Source organism: Battus philenor, unplaced genomic scaffold (genome assembly GCF_028537555.1).
Source record: "Battus philenor isolate CCGP_79_NKW_IND1 unplaced genomic scaffold, ilBatPhil1.0.hap1 SCAF_2, whole genome shotgun sequence".
NCBI lineage: Eukaryota > Metazoa > Arthropoda > Insecta > Lepidoptera > Papilionidae > Battus > Battus philenor.
The window spans coordinates 11,068,539-11,095,434 of NW_027181682.1; the positions used below are offsets into that span (position 1 = coordinate 11,068,539).

Below are 26,896 nucleotides of genomic sequence, written 5' to 3' on the forward strand. Positions count from 1 at the left end.
CAATGTCGTATATATAAAGATACTAAATTTCATATCTTTACATACATCACTACCGGTATATACGTAATCGGATAGGTGCATATAGATTTATTTGATGACGACTATAGGCAAGTTTGTCAAAAACTTACCAGTATATTATTCATCTGACGCAATGGTAGGTTTTATAAATGTGTGTTACCAGAGATTATTTACATAACTAAATCGAGGTTTTTCAATTCGGGTCTCATTAGCAAGCTCGGAATTTCTCTACGAGATCCAATCAGTGAGATAGTTCGGACACGGACAGAAGTAACTGACATTGCCCAGCGGTTTAGCAAGTTTAAATAGTGGTGGCAGAACAAGTGCTGCTGTGCTGTATGGTGGTTAGAGCCATGGAGAATAGGAATCGACAGAAGCGCAGATTAGAACGTCCACATACAAGTGGTTGTTAAAGGCGCCGGAAGACGTTAAATACGAGCTGCTTCCTACAGGTATTTTAGGAAACCTTTGGAGGTAAGCCTTTATCTAGCAGAGAACGTCCCACAGTACCAATGATGATAATGGTAAATGATTATTAAAGGTGAAATACATTTAACTGAAAATAATAAAAACAAAAAAAAGTCATAAGCTCAGTAATTTTTAATGAAGTATCGAATCTCATGTATGTCATAATACCGTAAGTGAATGTAGAACCGGCACAATCACACTTAATTACAGTATTCCATAAAGCAAAAACATTCAGGTTATTTTGTAAATTATTACAGCAATAAAACAGTGACATTGGGTAGGGAAAGTCGGAGGCATTGCAAAAGAAAAGCGTCTGCATAAAACAACAGAAAAAGCCTGAACCAATCTACTTTATTTCACGATAAAAATAAAGCCTGCATATAGACGAAGCGATGTTTGAGTTCACGTTGCTGTTTTTAACAGAAAAAGATATTTTAGATTATTTCTATTATTTCTCATAATTTTATGACAACACTTTATTAAAAATTTTGATCATATTTAAAAGTACAATTATGCACAGGCCTTTACAGCTACTCAAGAAGAGAGGCCTTTGAAATATCTTGACCTGACTACGTTAACAATGTCAGGATATTGAAAATGGGTCAGTAGTATCGGCTTGTAAGTCTATTACCTACATAAAAACAATGTCACTGCAAATTTATTACTAAACAATTTCTAAGAATAGGATTTACGTTCAAGTAGTATTATTTGTATATATATCAAGCTTGAACATTAAAATATACCAGAGACATTTGTCACAATTTAAATTTTTCTGCAAGTTATATGTGTGTGTGTATACAAAATATACGTATATATGTATGTGTATATATATACACATACATATATAATGTATAAAGACATGCAAAAAATATAATTAAAAATTATTAACAAATATAATATTTACTAAAAAAATTTAAAAACAAAACATGGTTTGAGAATTTAAATATTGCAAATTAAATATAAAAGATAAAGATAAAATTAATTTATTCAACATTGGCACTTTTAACAGAACTTTTATTGGCCGTCAACTTATTGTTTTAATTTTTTAATCTATTTTATTTTTGACACTGCTTTACATGTACATGGTTTGGATAAAAAGCATGAAGAAACTTCACAACAACACATCCTTAATTTTTTTTTTAAAATACAGATGTATATACACACACTTTATGAGACATAGCCTAAATATAACCAAAACAATCAAACCTAATAAACAGGTTTGTTTTACTTCTCTTAATGATTCATAAAAATTTGGTGATAAATTTTTGACAGCACTTTTTAGTAATTCTTTCACGCGTCAATTAGTTACTACTGTTCGGATTTCACGAATTTATGGTGTAATAAAATATTTATTCATATGAAAATTATTTCAAATTTAAAAATAATGTCGAGAACACAAAATAAACACACGACAAAGAGCCGCATGTGGCTCGCGAAAGGCAGGTTGTCCCCTATGTATTGAATCGTATTGTTCGCTAATACGAAAGAATGATTATTAATTTTTAAAGTTTTACAGTTTTACTTAAAAAGTGAAATAACAACAGTGATAAAACTTACACATTAGTCATTTAAAAAAATGACTAAATTGAAAGTACATTTCTTTATAAATACATATTTCCGACTTATATTCATTCAAAAAGATCATTAATATGTTTATATGAATATTACATAATTATATCTATTAAACATTAATTATATACTATAGACATTAATGTTTCCTGCGAAAGATAAATCATTTTCTTTACTTATACATAAAATGTTTGAAGAATTGTTCATATGAAGTGGCAGTGGAGGGGGCACATCGGTAGTGCAATGGGGTCACCACGACGCGGCGTGAGTAGCCAATAAGGTAGAACGACAACATAATTAAGATCACAGTAGACATGATGGTAATCTTTGGGGCAGTCCTATGCCTTGCAAAGGGAGTCTATTGACTAGATAAAAAAGAACTAATAAAAAATGTTATACCCAGGGAAAAATTACTATAACGTTTGAATTTTTCACGTAAAGTCTATGATGATGGAGAGAAATTAAATTGTAAACATTTTAAGGGATACGGGAATAATACGTAGTATTAGGATTATAACAACAAGCATTGGTACCGTAACGTTGTAATTTCAACACTTGGAGCATTGTATTAAACCGGTTTTTACGATATAAACGTAAAGAAAAGTTTTAAATCGTCTCAAATTTTGTTTTACGGAAACATAAATTAAAATTAGAACAGTAAACTGGAGATAGTTGTTAAATAAAGTAGTCAAATCGTACTGTACATGTACAAGAATTTTTTTACTGCAATAAATCTCATTTCATACAAGACAAAGCGGTTAAATAAAGAAGTATATAGAACTATATTGAAAACAATAAAAATCAAAATGCAAAAGAAACGATGAAAATTTTTCTATTTCAAAAGAGGAATGCAAACGACGTGAAGCAATATACGAACAGACTAAAATTCTAGGCCGAAACTTCACAACATAAAAAAGGAAACAACGTTAATTAAAATCCGAAGCGGAGATAAAGTGCAAACTCAATCCAGAACGTGGTATTTCCATTGTTACATTTTGAACGGTGATTTGGTTATTTAACTCACTGCATACAAAGTCCGACTTTTGATGCTGATGCCTCGGGCAATGAACATAGCGACTGGATAGATTTTTTACTGAGACAACCATAAACATCACACAGTAGATGTGATGTTAGAAGTTTCCGTTTTACAATTGGCTATTCTCAATTCGGTGCAGAATTATTAAGTGAGTTTGTAGTCTTTTTATGATATATGTATTTATAATCTTTAATGAATATGTCCATATTTACGTCAATTTCTTACACCCTCTATCACTCGAAGAAAGACCGCTTTATTTTTCATTATTAACCAAACCCGTGAAATGGTATGTAAAAAGTCCTTTACGATAAAACCGCCTATTTGAGTTTATGTCCCGTTGATATATTGTTGTATATCAAATGTAAATCTATCTATCTATCTATCTATATATATATATAAGTAAATTGCATTGAGTGTAATGACAGAAGATATCGCTTTACCTTCTTGCAACGGCATGTATCCGTAGCAGATACAAAAAAGGGGAAGTTAAGTAAAAAATTTGGTACACATTTTAAAGATTCAAATCGGCGAGGGTGACATACCCTGTCGTAAAATGCAAAACAAGGTAAGCTTCCCTTTAAATCAGAAGCCATCGTCCAGGACCGCAGGATAAACACGCCCAAGCACCGAGTAAACTTTCATTTAAATCTAAAGGCACCTGTATTTGCGACTTTGTAATGATATTCTACAGCTAACAACACAACCCGTCTATTCTAATTTACAACCTTATGTTAATGTGAATAAACACAAGCTTAACTTTACCAAAAAATTGCGTTTAACTTATTATTTGCAAAGAAAGAAGGTTGCAGTAGTTGTCGCTACTTTTATGTAACCTTTTATCCTCGTCAAGTGGAAAAGTTCTTAGAATAACGAAATATTACACATGTCCCTAATCCCTCAGGCAAGAAGCGGTAAAAGCCGCAGGGCAAACACATCCATGTCATGGGCGACAACGATTGGAAAGAAAAGAGATGAAGTCAGTTTTATCTAATAACATAATATTATTAGTCTACAGTATTTCTAAAATTTTTATTTACTTAGAAATATCTCTCATTTTATATATACTATGTCTTGACATTATAAAATCTCTGACTTAATTTGATTCGTACTACATTTGATGTTATAGTGTATTCAACGGACACTCTTAATAAAGCGCTCTTTCATTTGGACTTATAGAAGCGGCAGATAATTATAGTAGACGACAAGAAATGTAAATAAATCTAAAGATGCTTTTACAAATGGCTACTTTTTAATGAGGTTGCTATTGAACAAAAATAATAAAACTAAGAATGACTAAATTTAATAAAGCAATTTCCTAAATGTAAGGATACTGAATCACATGTTTTATTTCCAGTCGGGATGAGAAACGGTGTAATATATTGCTTGAGATAGCGTTTTAATACATAATACATTACGTGGCGGCGATAGTGCGCCCCTCTGACCGCACAGGTAGAGCCCTGACCGCCAAGCGAGCAATATCGTCGGTCTACTTACCGCCGAATATTGTGTGATTGCCTCCAAGGGCGGCCGCCGGAAATTTCATAGCATATCGGATTTGGACCCTATAATAAACTCGTTACTGTTATAATCTATTTACTTCGTCATTATAACATATCATAACATATCATTACACATTGCCTGGACACGTAATTCTGAACTTTTTACCATTTTCCGTCGATGCTTCGAACGGCAGAATACTGATTAATATATTACTAGTTATTATTGCACTTTTTCATTAATGTGATACAAAAAGACTAGTTTATTCTTATAAGATTTAAGGAATTTGTTACATATTAAATACACTAATTAAAGAACATTTATGACTTATTTCATTTCAGCAGTTGGACGTGGACTGCTAGTCAAGTGTCTCCCTATTCACTTCCACTAATACAGAAAGCGGCTTGTAACCAATGTCTTCAGACGACCTTAATGAGGTTGTGTCTACCTTGTGGGTAGACATTCTGCGCTGTGCTGCTCTTGTTCCTGCCAATTGCCACGTCAACTTGATCATACTTTGTGCTATATTGGTTACTTTCGTTCGCCTTCGAATCTTTCCGTTTCATGATTCTATCTCATAGAGAAATTCCAAGAAACTGTCGATATTAAATACAAAGATTATCCAAAATTTTATACCCGTTAAGAATGCTTAATTCGTCATAGATTTAATTTCATCCGCTCCGCTAAAACTGCTTCGGATAATGCCAATAATGATGAATAAAGTTCAAACATTGCTAGCCTATTAACTTGGAAAAGTTTTTCTACCGTTGCGAGCGCGGTGAATACGAATAACAATAGAGCAAAACAGGCGGGACGGACACCCATTATCGCTCTGACTAACCCACTTCGGCGCGGTGAGCGAGAAAAGCGAAACGAGGCTAAATTAACACCAAGTCGGTATTTATTTCATATCGAACGTCGTAAACAGGCCCGCATAAACCACGCGACATCCGGACCTTGCTCACCCACCTGTAATGATCTCACTAATTGTGCAATACATTACATACCTCAGTTAATCGGCAGTTCCAAATGGCAGACTATCTGAAACAAAATGTACAACATATAATTAGATTATCTAACAAAAATCAATAAAGAAGGATGTAAAGAAATTCAACTAGGTACACTATATGTACAGGGACGGATGTCTTATTAGAGATTCCCCTTCGTGATTTTACTCACGTTCTTGTAATATGGTGTATTGAGTGCGTGGTGACGATGGGAATATAAAAGTGTTCGTCCTAAAGGTGCTGCATTTTAATATTATATATGTATGAACATTATAGTATAATGTTTTATGTTTACTTAAGTTTTCATTTTTAGTAGTTTTAAATTACATTGGACGTCGAAATATCGACAATTTTTTACACAAATGTACATAGGTATTTCGCCTTATGAATTTCAGAAAAAAAATATTTATAATTTGAAATGAGCTGCCGGAGATACTTTGTACTTTTTAGTTTTTACTACAGACAATCGATATTCCGATTCCGAAAATGATTAAGATCTTTGTTGATTCTTACACAATTTTCGTAAATAAATGCTAATGTAAAAAGTTTTCTTTTAACTAAAGGCAAAAATTCATTAAAAAAACTTAGGAACATGATACATGAACAAAACATATATTGATTAACAACTTTTCTTATTTGAGATGGTGAATATATTGTTGAAGAAAATAAATAGTTCCAAATGTGTATAATTCTAATATTTGGTATTTATATCACTATTGTGAATTACTTATTTAATTAAATATTAATTTCATATGAAACTTCACATAGCCGGTTGTTGAATTATTTCATACAAGACATATCTATTATAATTTCTGTTAATTCCAAAAGCCCTCATTACGGGCGGAGCAAAGCTCCTTCTAAATTTATAATTATCTTTATATCTTCTAAATGGCCTCCCGTATTCTTAGTAAAACGAATTAATTTGAATAACAAAATTGTCCGTAAATGGTATATCTAAGAAGCCATGCGAAAGCTGGCTCTAACATCTTTGTTTAAACTTTTTATTATGTTTTTTATAAATTTACACACCTAATGGTAATGTATAATTATTGTTGTAATAAATTTATAGTATATAAATAAATAAATCCTAGGCACATAAGTTAAGCAAAGGATTTAATTTATATATTTAATAAAAGGATTTAAAATATTTGAACCTAAGTTCACAGGTAGAAAATTCACCTGCAACCATTCACCTTGCATAAAGGATGGATATATTATTAGTAATATATCCATCCTTTATGCAAGGTGAATGGTTGCAGGTGTAAAAGATTTAAAGAGCGAATGAATAGTTTATTCCTGTCAATTAATATATCATAAACGCTTTTCAAAAACAACGGTTTCAAAAACATTCAAAAACTTAATAATAATATAAAAAAGTATTTTTAAAATTCAAATTACTAATAATATTGTTCACTATCTGTCCCTGCAGACTTTGTAGCGGTTATTGGCCAATCGCATTCAAAAGAAAAAATTATGCATTGTCTAAACCGTCATAGTATATGTAATATTTAGATGTCTCCAATAGATCCCATCAATTACTGCCACGACGGCCGAGCAGCCAAATAAAATTATGATTGAGCCGGCTATCAGCGCGTGACGTGGAGGTTTCAGTACCAATCTCGCGTTACAAGGTGACCTAATTTACTAATGATACTTTATATATTCCCACATAATATAGTTTTTATAACGATAATCTTTGAAGGAGTTTGCCCTTATTTTTTATTAAAATATCGATGAAATTCTTTATCGGCTATTTTTACTAATTAAGATCCCGGCAAAGACTCTAGATAAAATAATTAAAGCATTATATGCACTGTCGCACACAAGCTATAGAATTGTATAAAAGACTAATATATTAAAACTCAACCAACTTTACACATATTTTTTTATTTATGTTATATTTTGGATAATTTACAGTCTGGTTACATAGCTATCTAAATATAATAGCTTCATATAGCATCATATAGGTTATTAAATATAATAGTAAGAGAACATTAATATATGAAGATAATTTAAAAGTTTCCACAGTTGTAAAAAAATACAAAAAATAGTTATGCTGATGGTACCATAAATTTAAAATTTAATTTACGTATCTTTTGATAATTCCACCAACGTTTACTTGCCGGTCATCGCAAAAGAAAACAGAATAAAAAATTTTCAAATGATAAAAGTAAGAATTGCGAACTAAGAAGCGTAAATTCAGTACCAATTTATAATAATGAAACAGTTTATTTTATTTTTATTTTTCAATGTACTATATTTTTAACGAAGGAATGGGCGGCTATCGGCTCGTATGATGATGAATATAATTTACTTCATTCTAAACAAAATAATAGTTTTTTTTAATCTATAAAAAAACTTATAAAATGGTTTATGGAGGCAATCATTTGTTAACTAGTTGCAATTTATTCAAAAATACAATAATTAATTATGATTGTTTTTGCCAGCACATTGCTCTTAGAAAAGATAACGGGACAACATCGGTATTGCAGAAGAAACTTCGTCTTGGTGATTGTCGGGCAGGACAACTTTTTGTTATGTCGATCAAGAGTTACGTTATTTATATATGTAGGATTAATAGCCTTAGAGGTTCTTCTATTGTAAATAATGTGCGATGTCAGCTTTGCAAAAATCTTCTGTATAATTTCGGTGATGCAATACTTGAGAACATTCTTATATTCGACTAACATCGTAATAACGATACATCGTAAAAATTTCACATATTACATGTACACCAACTCATTATAATAATAAAGTTAAATAAGACTTTTTAAATTACCAAAACTCGAAATTTTTCATAGCGTGATAAAAAATATTATTTTTGATGAAAGTGAACCAATTTGATGCTAATGTTTAGCCACTAATAATTTATTGTTTAACGAGCGTGAACACTTTTAAATCGAGCATGTAATAGTAGTGAAAGTATTTATTATAACAATTAATAAGTTAATAAAAACTTAACATCAAATATGTCTATGCGATAAAGTAAGAAGCGACGTGTAGTCACGTATGCAGTGTCTCATAAAACAACGCCACATCAGAATCGGGAGATAGGGCGCATGTACACAATCTGCTCTATATTTTTAACTATATCTGTTAGGCTCAATCCCAGTTGATAAGCACCTGATATTGGTTTGACATTAATTTGTCGTTTATTTATTTACGTCTCTTTATGATATTCTTCAGCCTGGTTTCGTATTAATATGTATAATTTGCTATTTAGTTAATTGGTCAGGGCGGCAGGCGCAAGTTTGGACACTAAGATATAACAGCACTAATTTGTGAATAATCTACCATCAAAGGCACTTAGTGTAAAATGTAAATACGTTGGGGGCTGTGAGCACTCCATAACTTTCAACATCGCGCGAGGCAGCAAGGTTTTGCCACTGGGAATAATAACAGAGCAAAACATGGCAACTTCTTAAAAATAATATCCTGCATTCGCGCTGTTCAGTACTTTACTTTTAGGGAGTAAAAGCGTTTTATTTTTGATATTTATTTTAGTAGATTTTTGTTGACAATAAAATAAGTTTACAAACATAAAAGTTAAGTAAAAATATATTTTTGTCCGACAGACTTGATCTTTGTATTTATTGCAGAAATGTTGAAAGGCCTAATGGCTTTGCGCATATTGCGCATAACTTGCAAGTAATATTCCTCACTGAGTTTTTTCTGGTGGCATGGACTCATCTTACACAACGATCTTGCAATCGGAGAAAACTGTAAGCAATACCTTCCCATTCGAATGAATTTGGAGCGCTTTTTCGGTCATGGTTCGTGCGGAAACTTCCATCAGAAGAAATGAGCTTTAGTCTCCTTGTCATAATTATAAATTCATAATTGGTCATCATTGATGACCTTCTGAGGCAAAAATGAGGCAAAAATGGGTGAAGGCGGTCAGAGTCGAACAGCTCAATGCTCTTTTTAGATTGAAATAGTATCAAATGCCAAATCATCGGTAAACGCCGAACGACACCAATCAATCGATATGTCTATGTCCTCAGCAACTTATCCAATGGTCATTCAACGATCCGCCGATACTGTTTTCATTGCTTCATCTAAGTTTTCGTCCGTTGTTGACGTACTTGTGCGTCCGGCGTCCTCTCTGTCCGTTCAAATCTTCTCGGCCCTCTGTAAACATTCTTTAACCCACATAAACGATGTTTTAGTCCACAGTACTCGTAGTTGCTCAATATATCACTAAACATTAGCTTCCAGGAACTAACTTTGGTTTTACACACAAAATTAAATACAGAATTTTTTTGACACAGCGCTTTGAATCAAAACATTTGCACATTTCTGCATGCAGGTAAATAAACTTAACCACAGTAACTTTTACAGTAAATTGACTGCAATTGGATTATACATTTAAACTAACCTGACGCCTTTCTTCAATTTCACGCTACTTACAATTACTAGGGCAGTGAAGCGACATCCTGAAACTTTTATAGAACAGCTTTTAAACTGACGGCCCACTGAATGTTGAACGGGCCTTTGAAGCCACTAATGGAAGGGGACTTTGCTGAAAGGACGAAAACTTAAAATGTTACCAACGATATGAAACGACTTTATCTAAATGGCGAAATTATGTCGAGATAACATTGAACGCAATAAAAATAACGTTGAGTAATTAATCACAGCTTTATCGCTATGTGGTTATAAGTAACAACTTCACAACGACTTTAATTGATATTGAGAAGAATTTTATCGTGTTTTGTTTAAAAAAGAGTAGAGTGAATACGAATGTTATGTTAACTTAATTTTTTTGTATTTAATATTTCATGTACTCTCTGTTCCACTGGTTTTTCTTTGCTATAATAACATCAGAAATTACAACGTCACTTATATCACTAAGCACTAGAAGAAAACAATCGAGAGTAGTAAGTGATATTGTCCTAGTGTGTTATGAATATTAACTAGTTTGCTATTTCATGTACCCAAACACATACCAAACCCATAGATAATTTCTTTTTCTACCCATTGAATTCATTAATAAATTATTTTTTACATAACCTAATACTTTTCTCAATTAATTTATTTTTTGTCAAACTAATATGTCTAACAATATCTAACAGAATCCACGTTTAATTCAAAAATTAACCATTGACAGTTATATATTAACAGACAAATTAAAATAATAATCTTAATGACAATTTTCTCTAAATCACATTGTAAATCTATGAGGAAAGTCAGTGTCTTGCAGTAGACGAACTAAGGCAGAAATAATTATGGTGAGGTGAGCTAAAAGCGATTTATCATATTTATTATTAAATACAACGTTTTATTAAAAATAATTCAAATATTGGTCACTGGGATATATTTAACTTCAAATTCGAGGCTTTTGTAAAACAGAAGAGAAACCTTCACCGCTGATGACAGAGACTAATAACTTTCTTAAACGCCTCAAGCATGGCGAAATTGCCCCAATTATCAACTGTTGTGTTATTAAGCAAGCTTCGAATGAATTGTAGTGAAATGATTTCTATTTAGACTGATTGGAAAATATGTTGGCAATAGGCCAGAGTTCGTTGCTGCCTTATCTAGTGTACACATTGCTGGATAATTATGTTAATTGCAAATAATTTTAATTTAATTGTGATATTGTAATCTCGTGGCAGTAGGCGAGATACATCGCTCGTACAAGCGACGGCCGTTGGAGCCGTTTAGTTCTCGGGTGGCGACACCACTAGACGGTAGATGCGGCGTGGGTATGTCCTTCACCAAGCGTACAGCCGAGGAAGTCAAGGTCGCGGATGGTCCCTGGATATCGGCAACGCAAGATCATCATGGCGATCTTTGGGGTAGGTCTATACCTTTCAGTGGACGTCTTTAGACTGCTATGAAGATGATGATTGTAATTGAGACACTGGCTATAACTCCAAAGCTTACGATATGAAATCCTTATACAAGCCTTAATAAAGCGCTTAGTTTTTTTTTTAAATTTAATGTATGCAATAAAGTAAAATATATATAATAACATTATGCTTGATTAAATTTATTTATGTATTTATTATGGTACTTCATTTGTAAATAATTCAATAATAATATATAATATTTTTTAATTCGTTAACTATCGAGTTCAATTTACAGATATTAATTAATAAAAAGTAATCATGTTGTTGTCTCAAAAGTATTGTACCGCGAAAACTCTTACAAGCCTACAAAAAGTTCTTTTTCTTACAAAGAGGTAAAAGGAACGAAAAAAAAACAGAAACCGTGACAATGTTTGATATAAATGACCGAGTCATTAAAACTTTTTACGTTTTATATACATAACGGATAGGGGAGCTCGCTTCCAATTTAGATGATGGATTTTGTTAGTCAAGAAAAACAACAAAACATAACTTAAATAAAACTGATTTAAGTTACGGACGTTTCCTTAAGGATTATTTCTGTTTCTTAGATAGGTTATAATTTATAACCATTTTGACATTCTTCCTTTATTTACTGTGTATATCTTTTTAAAGACATTTATTTGAATGGACATTATAAATTATTAAAACTCTAAAGGCAATTCAATACTGACAATAAAGGAATATTTCAAACATTTATTTATATCTCTTTTAAATTATAGAAGATAATTTGCTCAACAGTTATAATTTTTATTACCGTTATCGTAAGTAAATACACATGATACGACACGTGGCTCTCTGCCCTTACTCCTTAATTACATTAAAAAACAAAGTCATTACTTATTATTAACTAACACAAATTGTGTAACCACGTGTCTAGCAAGGGTCGATCGTTGACCTGTAATTTCACAGTACCGTTAATCACTTTCGCGCCGGTTATACTACGCCTCACGTGCCTTTATACGACTGCATCGCCCCCGATTTGCCTTCATACATTTTAACACCCATCCTGAACCTATAAAACAATCTACATCAACCGGATGCAGACTTGGCACGTGTCAAACATTTTATGGCAGTGGTCTACAAGGTAGAAGAGCGAATCTGAAGTTGATTGACATCTTCGACGCGAAAGTATTGTGGTAGCGTGCCAACGGTCGTCGACTTAAAATTCATGCTCCTTTTTGTGTTTTAAAAAGACGTTGAAAGTTTTGCATGATATTATATTTATTACGTAAAAATGTACATAAACATTTATATTCCATAATAATGAACATACATACGAAATGTACACTTTTGACATTATAAAATATACGTTCTGAGTTTATTGTGAGTACATATCACGTCGGGATCATTCTCTCTGTGCTTGCGCTTCTGTAAAGAAATTCTTGGTATAAAATGTACTACGGCTGCAAGGACTTCTGAACATTCACAAGTTACATATGTATAAGTATCCATTATGATTAATGACCTTAAATTTTTATTTAAAAATTTACAAATATAAATTTTGAATCGAAATAAAGTTATCTATGTTTTAAAAAATAAATGTTTTATCTAATTATTTACCGAATCCTTTCGAACAAATAGTTGAACTTATTTTACGAAACTTTCAAATATACCTCACGTGATATAAACCGATTGAAAAAGGTTATGCCCGTCCTGTCATGTTTACATGTATACACACATCTACAAAAGCTGTAAAACCTTTTTACGATGTGTGTAGCTACAAAAATAGCTTATGGCAAAACAAAAATTGGGACATGTTTTAGTGCATAAAAATATAGAACATGTAAACGGATATTATACAAAGATTGTTGCATAAGAAAACGTCTTATAGCAAAGTTATAAATACTTTAAATAAGTATTGATTATAGAAGTAAAACCATTAAATTGCGAATATACAGCTCATTCGATGTTAAATAATGTACAGCAACACCCTATTCAAAAATCAATGGATTCAGTTATAATAAAGAACGAAAAAAAAAATCGTTTTACAATTCGAATTAATATGTGTTAAAATAAATTTTTGTTTGCTGCCTTTCTCTGTAGCTTTAGTAGTGCTAGAAGCTATCGCCATTCCAATAGAAAAATAAAATAATGTAACTTATTTCACGCTGTCACTTTATACAGAGCGATCGGAAATAGGTGAAAAAAATTTAAAGCTATTTGCTGATAATTGAGCTATACAATCATTAACGCCTTCGAAACTTTTATACTCAAAATCAATTATTCTATACAGGTAATAAAAATGATTATCTTATTGTAAGGGCCTTTCACCCACGGCGACTTTTTGTAGCGATGCAGTAGTGACGTTTCGTATTCGCATTTGCACGATACATTCGCGAAGCGGTCGCTAGCCGTGTGCACTCGCCCACAATTCAATCGCGATACAAACGCAATACTGTCGCACTGGCGTGCTTCTGTCGCGATGTAAACGCGATTCAGTAACCTCCGTTCTCTCCTCATCGCGATTCAATAACGCATTGGCATCGCTACTGTAGCGCATTGCAAATGCGACTAACATGCTTTAGCAGCGATATAGCAGTGTCGCTAAAAAAAGTCGCTGTAGGCGAAGAGCTTTAATTGTCTTAGCTAAAGTAACTAATGAGCAGTATCAGTCGTCGATTTTGACGTTTACGCTAAGAAGAGCGTCTTTGAAGTAGGAATAATGGAAGGCAAGTATGAAGCCAAATAACGTCATGTATTCATTCATAACATAGACCTGCCGATCAAGTTTGTTTGCGAAAGGTGGAAAAAGAGGCTAATGGTTGCCAGGGGGACGTGAGGAGCTACTTTATGTATTACACTTACGGGTGTACGACCTTTAATAATGTCGATTCTATAGATATCGGTGCTGTCAGACGAGTTAATACAAGTTATACAAGCTTAAAGAAGGTCAGGGTATATTACGTTTTAGTTTGCGCGAATTGAATACGGTCGTTCATACCGTTACGTTATATTACTGCATAATTTTAACATTATTTTATCATGTTACTTATTAATCATATTAATATTTAATCATATGTATTTTTAATGTATCATCATATGTACAATTATAATATACGTACTTAATATACATTTCGTTGTCCACGTCCCCGATTTAGACTAAAGCACTTGTATTTTTTTAATATCTTCCAGGGTAAAAAGGACCCTTTAATGAATTTATACTTCAGTCAATAAATAAATAAAACAACTATTCATGCCAAATTTAACGGACTTATTTTTACATGTTTTAATTAACACGAGGACACTATATTATTTAAAATGTTGATCTTTATCATAATTCTTAAACATAATCAAAATTTCAACTAAAGACCTTCACGGGTGGACAGGCATCGCCCACTCTCCATATTCTAAAAGTGTAATGAATTTTAACGTTTTGTGCTTTTAAAAAACTATAATAATGAATTATTTTTGACAATCGATTGAATTATGAATTTAGAAATAATAAATGTAAGTTTAAATAATTGAATTAACTTATTTGAATTCAAAAAAGTAATAACCTCACAGTCGTGGTAATTAATAAATCATAATTTCAGCCATAGGACGTCCACAGCTTGATTCAGGCCCCTTTTCATTGATTTTCAATAGGATCGGTAGAAAGCGGCCCGCACCCAGTGTATCAACGGTCTTAATAACGTCATCTGTCCACATTGGGGGCGATTGTCGTACACTGCTCTTGCCGGTTCTTCACTGCAGAACCTTAAGGTTTTAGCGGCAATCTATTCGACGCACTATGCAGCCTACGCACTGGCACTTTAGCTTGCCAATCATTAAATAATAAATAAAAATCGATAATTAATTATAATTAATGATGTTGTTTTTTTAAAATGGCTTTCGATTTGCTTTGATTGCGGCACGAAAGTTCCACGGCATAACGACAACGTCGAAAGCAATTTAGCCTCACGTAAAATACGCGTATAATTTCAGGAAAAAAACGTAACTGGGAACTAGGGACAAACAGCGGCACTCGGCACGCGAGTGAACCCGCCGACGATATTTAAATAACGTGCGACTGCGACGCGCCAACCGCTGTAAAGAATACTCGCGATACCAACCCGGGTCGGCTGGGTTTTTTTCAATTGACTATAATCTGCACGCACGGTGAGAATGCGCAATAGCACATTCATATTTACATTTAACATTTTTTTTTAATATTTCTCTATTTTCTTTATTCGAGGTAGGTCTAGACATTCGTACTTAGTAATTCGCCTACTGCACGCATTGTCCTGTTCGTTACTGAAACAGACATAATATTTTTTGAGAGAAGATTAGTTTAGCTTTTGCCTGGAGGCTTGCATAGCACATCCACGATAAAACTGCAGACTTAGTATGTAACTATGAAATAACACAAAACACCGTCGCTTGAAATACAAGATAGTTCACAACGCCCATCAAGTCACAATAACTCTTTTAACACAGAAGAAAACATTTGAAAACTAATATTCAGGCTACTAAAGTAAAAATCCTTGATTTTAGTGATAACAAAGCTTAGAAGAGACTTTTTCTATGTTTAGGATCCAGTAGCGACTACAAAAAAAACCTGAGTTTGTTGTGGACTCTGCTCATTATACCATATGGATAGTAAAAAGAATAATTGAATAAGCAACTTGTCTTACAAAATCACAATATAATACGGTAAAATATTATTCGTAATATTTATGATGTATTTATTGTTTATTTATATTATTTAAAACTAGCTTATGTAACTAAACTTTAAATTTTGATACATACGAACATACTTAACTACTTAGTACAGATGTAATAGTTTTTTCTGTTTCTTTAACGCAGTTTTCACCTTTGATTATTATCCTTTATGTTCATGAACGAAATCATGTCCAGTCCATCACTGTCATGATATATAATAATAATTAATGAATTCATCATTTCATATCTAAAGTAAAAAAAATCAATTAACAGAAATACTTTCGGTATTGTTACTTAAACACATTTAATATTTTAATGATACTTAAAAATCATTAAGCACTTTTAACAAAAGTCATAAGCTCGCCCTCTCAATGTTTACCTTCGTACTTACAAGAATTTCCCAAGTTGAAAGTGGACTTTTAAACTTGTACGTCCCTCGAGAGGGGCATTAACGTCCTGCGTGGCCATTTTGAAGGGCCAACCTAAGAATCTCCATCCCTAGGGGGCGACGTAATGCATTTTCCTTTATCACCGTTCTGACAGTTTGTGCGTTTTCGACAAGAGGTCTGTTTTACGACTTTTTATGTCCTCGTACCTAGTCAGCGATAACAGTTCACGTATCACAATCTACAAACCCGAATTTAAAGACGGAAATAAAAATGATAAAATAATTCTAAGGTTATACCTGTCAGTGATCAGCTATCAGTATTATCAAGTTTTACTTTATGCAAGATATAAACTTAACAATAAGAATATATTCTCACGTTAAATAATTGCGTAAAATGCAAAATTTACAATTGTAATAAGTACCACGCACTGATGCACACGGAACCATAGTTAACTTTTTTATTATAACAGACTCTCTCTCATAATATGTTAGATATTCTGATGTCGGTAACTGCAATAGTCTTTCTTACATATTTCGCCGAAGAAATTTACTATTACAAAAAAAAATTCTTGATATTATATATTGTTACTATGCACTTAAATTTTAAAACTAAACGAAGAAAGTGGCTAAACTTTATTAATTTTATTATAAAATGTACCGTCATCATTTCAGCCACTGTTGGACATATCACTCTAATATATCTACGGGATAGTAATATGATATATGGTGCATAGTAATACAATTCAACATTTTCAGAGAAAGTATAGATATTGGGACTGTAGTACGTTATATGTAAATAAAGAACCACCATAGAAATAAAGAGTTGCGACACACGACTCAACTTCACGAACGCGGCATTTCAAAAGCGAAGTGACGCAAAATGTAGCAAGCAAAAATGTCAAAATCGTGCCGACAGTTTGCCTTAGGTACAACACTATCGGCTGTATGCACCGGAAACCGTCGGCCATGTTGAGCGTGAAATAATGCACCACATGTTGAACAACATCAGTAATTAATCGCATAAGGGAAAGCGTAAGTGTTCTCATGCGAACTATGAGCAAAAAACGCACGTATTAGATAATAGTGAAGTAATGAGGAACAGCAATTTGCTAGGAAAAGTATTATGCGGCATATTATTGCGTTGATGACAAGGTAACCGACCTGGCTCGCTCTGCCGAGCCGTATGACGGCGCAGCGTCTGCAAACACCATGCATTCAAGTGCACTACATACATATCACAACGGCACCGTCTTCAGCTGTCACTCTCGGCACTTATAAATTTCAACGACGAGACGATAACATTGAATTTTACACGAGTTTATTGACCTCGACTTACATAATAAATAAAAATGTTACTGGAACTAATTCTTCTTTCACAAATGTATTTAAACTGTTTTGACAAAAGTTTTTAAAATATGTAGAATTAAGTACTACAAGATACCATAGCCTTCCTTTTCTTAGTTTTAATCCTAAAATATACTATTAAATAAATCTTATTATAACATTTAAGAGTTCTTAGTTGATCAAAATATGTGGTACTTGTACTGTTGACTGTGTTCTTTACATGGAAGATATTATAATGTACATAACCAACATAGTTAAATTCCATCTAACAAGAACAGCTGTTGAATTTCTGGCCTGCTCAGTAGATCAGCATTTCGAGTCGGTGGTAGCTTACTACTCATAATATTAAAATCATTAACAATCCAAGTTAATGATTTTAATATTATATTTATTTAATATTATTAACCTACTTGAACAAAAGTATTTCAAAAAATTTAAATTACAGAATTTTATGAAGTTTCCTGTTTATAACATAATTCATAAAATTATTTTTATCGCTTACTTTCTATTTTATAGTAAAATACAAATTCACTGCCTCTATCACGCAAACGTTTACTTCACGACAGTCGTGAGTGAGAAAGCAAGCAACAAATAGCTGAGAGTACATAATCGTGCTTGGAAACAAAGTCGACTGCAAGTACTGATTATCAACACCCTACTGACATTAAGTGGCCCGGTGACAGTTGTTCCACTTTCTCGTCTATTTCGATTTACACGGATAAGGAATTACTCTAATCAATTGAGATTGTTTATACTTCAACGTTCGGTAGTATTGAACGATAAAAATAATAATAAAATGGACTGTTTCTTTACTTAATATAGCTATATGAACAAAATATGAGTATCATATTTCAATAACTAATTTACTTTTTTAATTATTTAAAACACCCAAAAATTGAATTTTATTACAGCAGCTTTCAGCAATAAAAGATATAGAAGAAAAACTAGGCTTAAAATGAACCACCTTGAATAACACCGAACATGGTGCAGACTACTGATGTCTTATTTGGATGGATGAGAATGCGAAATCACGAATGGATGCGGCGACGGTCAAAGGATTTCACTAGAAAGCCCCGAGTGACACCAGACACCGCCGGGAACTGTGCGATCCATTTGAAGGAGTAAATCTCTATCGGGTGAAAAGACCGCTTTCTATCTTGAATATAACGTCTCTTATTGGATTCGAAAATCAATTTCGAAATTTATTCACTACGAAACCATGTTTATTTCTCAGCCTATATCTATCGTGATATTGTAGTAATAGAATACATAATCAAAACGAAGCTTAGTTCACGCCGGCGTTACCGGTTATACCGGATCGAGAAATGGTGGGCAGTTAAACATAAAGTTGGTGTCCTTTATGACAACTAGAATAAATGTTACTAATGTTACGTCGTTTTCTTACGAGTGATTTATTATCCCAGCCTAAGATATTAATTAAATAATATATATAATTGAATGTTACTATGTTATACTGTCTTAGTTATGTGTAATCAACACGAACCTTAACAAAGTGAGAATAACATGTTTCTAAAGCCTTATTTTTTTGCTTTTTGATATACAATATTGCTAATTATACTTTCTGTTGCAGATATAAATTATTTGATTTTCTAACACGGAAACAGACGGTACACAATGGATCATAGTTTCTGTAACGTGTAATTTTTTTAACCTACCCTAAAATTAAAAATAATTGGTACGAATTATCCTGTTTTAGCTTGAATAATTAATAAAAATAATGAGTGTACCTTAATAAAAATTACGTTTTTCCAATACGGAAATAGATAACACACAATGGCCATGTGCAATACAAAGATTTTGAAAATTGATGTCATAAATATTCAAAGACTGTGCTATTTATTTATCGTTACTGCAAAGGTAAACTATACGAGAAATTGTACTTTTTCCATAATAAATCTCTAAGCACTAATAATGTAAACTTGTTAAAAATTGTAAAATATTGTTTATGTAATTGTTAAAAATTGTATAATGTATTAGAAGTACATAAGATTATTTCGGTATAAAAATAAAATAAAACAAACTAATTTATTAGTCTCCATCAGTTCAGAGTCTTTCAAAGCACGGCAGCTGTAAAAAATGGAATTTACTTTCACTAAATATAAGTTAGTATAAAAAACCCTCGCTTACATTAGTTAGTCCATTTCTGATGATAAAAATCTCCTGTAATCTCTAAGGCTCATCGATTAAGTTCTTCTCCATTAAAATATTAGACTTTTAATCATTAAATTAGCAAACACATTTTCAATAATTCGTATACAATAATTAGAATACCAAGCATTTACCGACGAATAGTATTAAAAAATATACTTCTTTTGTTTTGTTTTTATTTAAAGATTGTTATTGTTTGTTTTAATTCGTCCGCGAATGCATTCAAAGTCGGGCATCGAACCGGCACGCGGGTGGCGCGGACGTGACCTCCGTTCACTGCACAACGGGACCCTTTGTTATTCAGTCCACGGACGCCTGCCCTTACACGTATGCAATTTCATACCTCGCATCAAATTATGCTATCTTAAAATATAATGTTCATTTGTTTGTCCATGCCCTTCTTATACAAATAAAACGATTGTACTTTTGCTATATGATCGAAAGTGATCATTGAAGTTTTACGATAACCATAACGATAGACAAAATTCCAAAAAAGAACGACTTTATTTTAGTACCAAAATTGCATGAAAATGTTTTTTTTCCATAATAAATTAATATGTTGCCATCTTTATCATTTCGTCTGTAACACGTCTAATGATACACGTTGTCCTTTCCTATAGATTTTGAATATGACGACCTAAGCAAGGGCGTCTGTCTAATTTATAGGTGGACTCCTCGTGTTTCGCTTACCGGCCTGTGGTAACCACACAAGAATTCAAAGGCTTCAGCAGCCTTTCGTGGGCGCTAAGTAGCCTAGTCCTCCATTTATTTAAACTTAATTTAATCTTTTAGCGTTGGTTATAATTCAACATTAATAAAACTGTAGGTTTTTCATATAAAAAACTGTTTTAATTTTTTACTCTGTTATTATTTACCATATACTAATTTTCCGTCGATTTTTACGATTCACGACGATCAAACAGCTGTTTCATGTGAAAAGTATAAACAATTTATCGATGTGAAAAGAAGTAAAATGCCAACATATTAGTCGCAGAAATAGCGTTTAAAAGCACAACAATAGCGCTACCAGCATGATGCGTCTAGCGACGTGTTATTAACGAACAACGCTTCGTCAGTGAACACGAGTGTCAGAGGCGGCGATTTGTACTGCATACAACGTTTCCGGTAAGCGGCTGTTACAGCGCCCATGAAACTAATAATAGCGTGAAATAATAACAGAATAATAGCAATCCCGATGAACCGAAACAATGAGAAGCATCTATACAAATAAACAGACATCGGCTGAAACATAAACGCTTTTGTTAATTTTTATAACTATAAAAAGAAACTGGCAGCTCGTATGAGTGATTATTTTTTAATTTTAGTGTTTAACTTATCCTTATAAACGTATATTATTTTTTATGGATACTTTATTCGAGCATACAGGAAATTTAAATAAAAAAGACAACGTAGATTTTCTTAATTTATAAATAATAATAATACTATCTGCCATATATAATATATTTATAAATCATATATAAAAGCAGCAACACTGACATTCCTCCTAACAACTTCAAAACTTAAGACATTAGTTGAATGGCAGATACTGCAGAATTGGTAGACTTGACCCCAAGTTCTTAAACTAAATCGTTCTCAATTAAAACTTTAAAGAAAAAACTTTCTATTGGTTACTAACCAATAAATGTGTTGATTAATATAATAATCACAGTAAAAGGTAACATTAATACTTCGTATGCCAATAGTTTCCTACACATTCCAGGTTCTATCAATCAGAGTTCTAAATCAGGTAAAATATGTAAGTACAATAATTCGCTAGTTAAGTTCTTATTTTCACCAAATATTTCCCTCAATGTATAAATACATATTGACCATAAAAAGGATATCTCATCTCAGTAATGTTTAGATAACTTTGAGGTTTGTGGTCTTCCGTTCGATGTTCGAGCACGTACATTATGTTCAAGCAACGGAATAAAGGTCCTTGACAAAACCGTAATATTTACGAAATAATATCAACACTCTTTATTAAATTTTAGAGTAAGATTGTAACTGACGATAGCTATTCAAACTATTAATAGAAAATTCAATCAGCAATAGTAGATACCTCAAGTATTATTAAATTTATTAAAGAAAATGTTTTCAATTTGTTTAAATATTACCCATTTAGTCGAACAGTATTATAATTTCATTTATAATCTGAAAGAATACATAACAAGGGAGTTCACCAATTAAATTATAAAAGGAAAATAACGTGTTTGGTAGTGTTAACTGTGTCTTAACATTTTGTTGTGACCTGAATATGAAAGATGCCCCATTTCATTCGTCAAACGACGAATGGAACAGGAGGTATATGGAAGGAACGACTGCTTCAGTAACGAGGACATTTTTCCCGGACGCTATTTCAGCCTACCGCGTGCTCCGCAGTATCGAGGTGGACGCGGTCTCGGCCCAGCTCTTCACGGGGCACGGGGGGTTCTCTGAGTACCTCCACAGGTTCAAGCTCAAGGAGGACCCCTCGTGCTTCTGTGAACCGGGCGTGGACCAGAACGTGATCCACCTTGTGGCCCAGTGTCCCGCATTCGGGGGACTCCGGCTCGAATTCGAGTGCCGGTCTGGCGTTTAAATCAGGGAGGAGACAATAGCCTCCCTGATAGGCGGAGAAGATAAACAGTCATTCGTATCCCTCTGCAAAAAAATTGCAAAAAGTGCCATTGAAATGAACAAAAAGCAAACACAGTAAATAAATAGATAAATAGATAAAAAATGATAAAATAGAACCAAAGTGATACATAAAATTGTGATAGAAAATAATTATACGATATAAGTAATAAAAATGTAAATTGAAAATGTAAAAAGAAAAAGGGAAAGAATGATAGATGAACAGAGCAAAAGGGTAAGAAAGCAGAAATGTAGCATGAAAGATAGATAATAGACCGAAAGAGAAAGTAAAGTATGAAAGAAGAGAGAGAAAATAAAAAATTATGTGAAAAATTTAATTGCCAATAAAGTCCCTGTCCCACCAGAAATAGAGGTACGAGAGGCCCCCAACAGCGGGGGCCATAAAAAAAAAACATTTTGTTGTAGCGCAACAAGGTCTTAGATATTTGAGAACATAAAGTTTACATTAAGATACTAAACAGTTTAACAGGCAATGCATTTTTTACTAATAAGCAAAAACAATAAAAAGTTTTTCTTATTTAAAAAGTATCAAAAACGCAAGGATCCATTTCCAAGCCAATATATTAAAACTTTGCAGCTTATTTCACACAATATACACAGTCTAACATAACTGTGTGTTTCAAAAAGTATTAGGGCGAAAGGTGAAATAGGGTAGTGTCATTCTGGATAACCGATTTAGTTTCCATGACGTGCACCATCACACTGGTGAAAGAGGTAATTTGTCAATCACCACGCTATTCGCTTTAGAAGGTATTATAAATATACGCGTTTCATCGACTAGCGATACAAACACATTGTGATATATTTTGTAAATCTTTATCTGTGTTTCCGTTGGATTTCACGGTAATTTTATAAGAAATATTATTACCTTCTGAGTTTGACGTAGGCTATTCTCAGATCACGGCGCGTTTAAAACCCTCGTAACTAGAGGATGCCGTCAGAGGGGAGCTCAATCAAATTATAATAAATTAGGCTCTTCTGGCATACATGAGGGATTACTTTTAATTATTTTTACTGGATAATACTATGAATAAATGTATCGTAAATTGACCACTACCACTACCACCACCATTACCACCATTGACCAAAAACTTCATCTCTATTTTATCTGTCTCAATAGTGAAAAAAATATTTAATCTAATTTCTTAGTCCGTAAAGAGTACAAATTTAATGAAGTCAGAAAAATAATATCGTTTTTAATTTCTTTTGCTGGATAAAAGAGCTCTTAGTTAAAATTTTGCTTAACGAGATTGTAAATTATAAAAAATCCTATAATCACCCACGCGCAAGTAAACGTTCTGCTTATGACTTTATGGTATAAAAGCTCTAAAATAAGAATTAAACGGCTCTTTACGACAAAAATTATAATATTAATTTGGTTCAAAACAACCCGACAAAAAAGCGAATACTCAAATGTAGCAAAAGTAGAAGGAAGTTAATATTGAAGTATCTATTTAAATTCTTGCTTCCATGTTCGGAATCTCTTGAAAACCATTATCAGAATTAAATAATGTTATTATTACAGAAATTCTCCCTATATTTTTGTTTTATTTTAATGCCGCGGCGTTGATGGCTTTTATAGCAGCATCTACGCGATAGATTGATGCTCCAGTTTCCTGAAACGGTGTTCACGAACTGCTTTGAAGTTATTATTTAAATTTTATTCATATCATAGCTTCATCATTATACTTTTATAAGACCTGCTATGTAATAATATTAAAGTTGTTAACGCTATTTCATAAAAAATTATGCAAATACAATAAATTTAAAAAAACTTACAAATATAAATTAAGATTTGAAAGTCAATGTGAATATTACTTTTTGTAAAAGTAATAAAATATATTAAATCAAGGACAATATATTTTTAACTTTATATACACATAATTACATAATTATAAATCATTTGTTATTTACTACGTCGGCTCTTTAAAATTAGAATATATTTAAGAGAATACGCACAGATTCCTAAAAGCGACGTAACTATAAAGGCTAGTTCTTAATTTAGAATAACACAAACCGTCATATGAAAATGTATTTTTTTAATTGAGGAAACCACGTTTAAATCGTCTCCGTCAGCGGTAACCATATTTAGTGGGTACGGCTGATTGAATTACGCTCCACAGACCACAAACGTATGAGATCATTCGCCATTATGGCCTTGTCACACCTTCCCAAAGTACACTCAGCTAAAAACACTTTCAATAAATGTACAACGTACCAAAACTGGACTTTTACGCAAACGATAGCGTAGGTGTCATGGTCATATTAGTTATTTCTAAGTGGTAATCCTATATAATTAACTAACAATGTGTTAATAATAAAAGGTTATATTTCGGAAATCGAACACGCGACATAAGATCGCAAGGCTCAGTCCTCTACTACTGGACTACATTTACTCATTGACGATGTACATACTTGATATTAATTTAAATGCACATTTAATAAATTTTAACAAATTTACCTATTTACTTTCAATTTGTTATGCGTTATGACTTTAATAGCGACCGCTAAACAATGTTAATTCTCATAATTTCTATGTCCAAAATATGCCTAAAAATTGGGAACTTACACCAGGATCGGAGAACGAAACCCATGTCACTTTTTTAATAATGAAATTTGAAAATGTGGAGGTTAAAGTCCACGTAGTCCAATAAATAAATGGCGTCAAAATATTTTATTACGTTGAAACAACTAGCAACGTCTATACAAATTGTGTGTCAACAATGTCAAGAAATGTGGTGAAATATAAAAGTGAATTTGTGTAAAAATATAATGTCGGATTTTATATGAGAGCCCTGAGATCAACGAAGCTCTAAAAGCTATAAAGGTTAATAGCACCGAACATTGCACAATGTGAATGAATAGAAATAGTATCTATAACTACAACATGTAGGTTTATATAGACAGTAAAAGTTAAATATTTTCATTATATATCTGTTTTGTGAATAGTTGTCCATTAATTAATTATTATAACAAAATCATTGAGAATCCTATTGACAATGTTACTGAAAAATTTTGATCAATGTTTTAACAATTTAAAAATTCTGCTAAAGGCAGCTCATTAAGTTTTCTTAGAAGTAAAGATGTTACGGCACAACATATTTTATATACCAAATTCATTACAATATTTATTTAAAAATGGTTCTTTAAAAATACCTATATAATTGTGGCAAACATATTAGAGCAGACATGTTATTATTCGCTTCGAAAAAGCCGCGACGAGGATTTACCGAAATTGTTTGCGAAATCAGACCGTCACATTCCACAACCCCGCCTAATTGAAAATAACATATACATCTTCATATTGAAAACTTTGTTTAGAAAACATGTACGACTTTTGTCTAAAACTGAACAGATAAAAATGTAAGCTAATATCTTGTTTCTCATACTTGAAGGTTTCTAATCCGATCGACAAACCCACGATTATACGTGGAAATATGTATCTACTTTTCTTTTTAATGGTGTTTTCTTAATGCATTATATGAATGCTGGCTGACTATAATCTTTGCGAACAGTTTTTATAGATAAATTAAAAGTTTAATTTACTTTTTACGTTTGTGGTTCGAATTAATTACCCGAGCTGATGTCAATAAATTATTTTAAGAGTGTAATATAACTTTTGTGTAATATATACGAGACAAATATTTTTAATCATGATTTGAAAGTTAGGATACAACTGGTGAAGGAAATCCGTTAATTGCATCTAGTGCGTAAAGGTAATGTTGTTAAACAGTATATATTTCCTGGTAACTGGATCTTGTTAGGTTTCCGAGTTCGGTTTCCTTTTCCAACTTTCTGTTTATTTAGCATCCGGAATTCTTTTGTAAACTTGTTATGGGTAAACTTTTTTTCTATAATATAGTCTAAAATATAACTTTCCTTTACGTAATTTCGAAAACATCAGCTATTTATATATATTAAAAAAAAACGAAGATGCAAAACATATATAAATATGTTATTGTGGTATACCACTGACAAAACTCGAAGGAAGAGATCCAAGATCTAGGAGTCATATAACGCAGCACAGAGTTTTTCTCTCATTTAAAAAATGCTCGGCTTTCTCAAACGCGTTCCCAAACATTTTGAACAAGAAAAAACTAAATGATTGCTCTACAAAACATTATCACGCTGCCTGCTCGAATGTGCAAGCATAGTTTGGAATCCTTTTTATGCAACACCCTAACAACGAATCATAGGCATTCAGAAGGTACTTGGCCTTTACAACTGTTGGATTTTCGCACAGAAACTGCTGCGAAATAAGTCGTAA

General features: G+C 32.4%; 1 protein-coding gene across 4 annotated transcripts in view; it reads right to left on the bottom strand.

The window, feature by feature from the left end:
* LOC137922218 (uncharacterized) overlaps nucleotides 1-26,896 on the bottom strand; it is a 169,745-nt gene that overhangs the window by 126,918 nt on the left and 15,931 nt on the right. For 3 of the 4 annotated variants that reach the window (XR_011107510.1, XM_068765156.1, XM_068765155.1), the window contains exon 2: nucleotides 5,596-5,629. The exons of the other annotated variant lie outside the window; for it this stretch is intronic. The gene's annotated coding sequence lies outside the window, so the exon portion shown is untranslated. The remainder of the gene's footprint in view (nucleotides 1-5,595; nucleotides 5,630-26,896) is intronic. 4 annotated transcript variants of the gene reach the window in all.